Source organism: Penaeus chinensis, chromosome 39 (assembly GCF_019202785.1).
Source record: "Penaeus chinensis breed Huanghai No. 1 chromosome 39, ASM1920278v2, whole genome shotgun sequence".
In the NCBI taxonomy this organism is placed as follows: domain Eukaryota; kingdom Metazoa; phylum Arthropoda; class Malacostraca; order Decapoda; family Penaeidae; genus Penaeus; species Penaeus chinensis.
In genome coordinates, this window is record NC_061857.1 from 17,717,497 (window position 1) to 17,719,996 (window position 2,500).

The following is a 2,500-nucleotide window of genomic DNA, read 5'->3' on the forward strand; positions in this document are numbered from 1 at the left end:
AAAAATTTGTGTTTAATCCTTTTGTACCCATTAATTTCATGGAAAGCTGGACTGAATAAAAAAAAGTTAGGTCATCTGAAATTATACCATGCAGAGCATATTCATCCATTCTAACCTGTTCATGCATATTGTATGTACAACAGAAAAAAATGAAAACAGTTTTCATAAAACAATACTTCTAGTTATAGAAAGCAATAATGTAATATGGCTGGAAGTAATATTGAACCAGAGGCTTGTTTTTAGGTTTTATCTGTGCTGCATGGAAAAATGACCCATATCACTGTTTTTGTGAAAATATCAATATTTAGGGCTTATATAATAGAAAATGGAGAGTGATATTGAAAAAATTACATATTTGTAATACCATTAAAAACTGGCTATATAAAAAAACAAAGTAAATTATTAACACCTAATTGTTTTTATGGTAATTAGCCTGATTTATCATCCTATGCAGGATGGTTTGAGTAAGAATTTCATGGCAATTAAAGTTTGTTTTTCTCTATTGTAGTTTAATGGTCATATCTTCATGCAAATAATAGGAATTAAAAGTCATTTAGATATTAGAGTTATATGAATATGTAAATGAATATATCCATATCTGCATCTATATATATATATTTTTCTGTATATCTATGTATATATCTATACCTACACCTATACCTATACCTATACCTATACCTATACCTACATCTACATCTACACCTATACCTACACCTATACCTATACCTATACCTATACCTATACTTACACCTATACCTATACCTACACCCATACCTATACCTACACCCATACCTACACCTATACCTTTACCTACACCCATACCTACACCTATACCTTTACCTATACCTATAACTATACCTATACCTATACTTACACCTATACCTACACCTACACCTATACCTACACCTACACCTATACCTATACCTATACCTATACCTACACCTATACCTATACCTACACCTATACCAACACCTACACCTATACCTACACCTACACCTACACCTATACCTACACCTATATCTATACCTATACCTATACCTATACTATACTTACACCTATACCTATACCTATACCTATACCTATACCAACACCTATACTTATACTTATACCTACACCTACACCTATACCTACACCTATACCTACACCTATACCTACACCTATACCTACACCTATACCTACACCTATACCTACACCTATTCCTACACCTATACCTACACCTATACCTACACCTATACCTACACCTATACCTACACCTATACCTACACCTATACCTACACCTATACCTACACCTATACCTATACCTATACCTATACCTACACCTATACCTATACTTACACCTACACCTTTACCTACACCTATACCTACACCTACACATATACCTACACCTATATCTACACCTATACCTATACCTATACCTATACCTATACTTACACCTATACCTACACCTATACCTATGCCTATGCCTATGCCTATGCCTATACCTATACCTATACCTATATATATACCTACACCTATACCTATGCCTATTCCTACACCTACACCTATACCTACACCTATACCTACACCTATACCTACACCTATACCTATACCTATACCTATGCCTATACCTATGCCTATACCTACACCTGCACCTACACCTATACCTACACCTATATCTACACCTATATCTACACCTATATCTACACCTATATCTACACCAATACCTATACCTACACCAATACCTATACCTACACCTATACTTATACCTATACCTATACATATACCTACACCTATACCTATACCTATGCCTATACCTATACCTACACCTATACCTATACCTACACCTATACCTATACCTACACCTACACCTACACCTATACCTACACCTACACCTATACCTACACCTATACCTATACCTATACCTATACCTACACCTATACCTACACCTATACCTATACCTATACCTACACCTATACCTATACCTATAACTATACCCATATCTGTACATAGATAAATATGATAGACAGATATATATCTACATTTTTATCTATATCTATATCTATGTCTGTATTCAGAGATGGCAATATTGTGATATATTTGTCGGTGATACATGTTGAGCGATACTTTTGTACTGGCATTGGTTTCATCTTTGCTACTCAATAACAGCATTGGTTTATCAGTATCACTAGGGTGATTTACTCAAAGGGTATAGAAAAAAATTGAAATTAAAGTTAATATTAATGAATTGCAAAATAACCTGACTCCTAATTATTTCAATTCCTATTTGTGATTATTATTTGTTCTTTCCAGATTACCAGTGATGTTGAGCCACAAGCATTATTTGAATGTCAGGAGTGTGAGTATAAGACAAGCTGGCATTATGCATACCAGAGACACCGACGCACACACTCTGCTTCCAAGGTGGTTCGGATTCATACCTGTCCACAAGTAAGAATATGGAGAGATGAATAAGTGTAGTTTTGCTTTTGAATGCTGGGTGAATTTTTTAGGTTTAATGCAT

The 2,500-nt window shown here is 34.4% G+C and overlaps 1 protein-coding gene across 1 annotated transcript in view; it reads left to right on the top strand.

Moving 5' to 3' along the window:
• Nucleotides 1-2,269: 2,269 nt before the first annotated feature.
• LOC125046687 (zinc finger protein 628-like) overlaps nucleotides 2,270-2,500 on the top strand; it is a 14,532-nt gene continuing 14,301 nt past the window's right edge. Inside the window, exon 1 of the mRNA XM_047644555.1 lies at nucleotides 2,270-2,427. The gene's annotated coding sequence lies outside the window, so the exon portion shown is untranslated. The remainder of the gene's footprint in view (nucleotides 2,428-2,500) is intronic.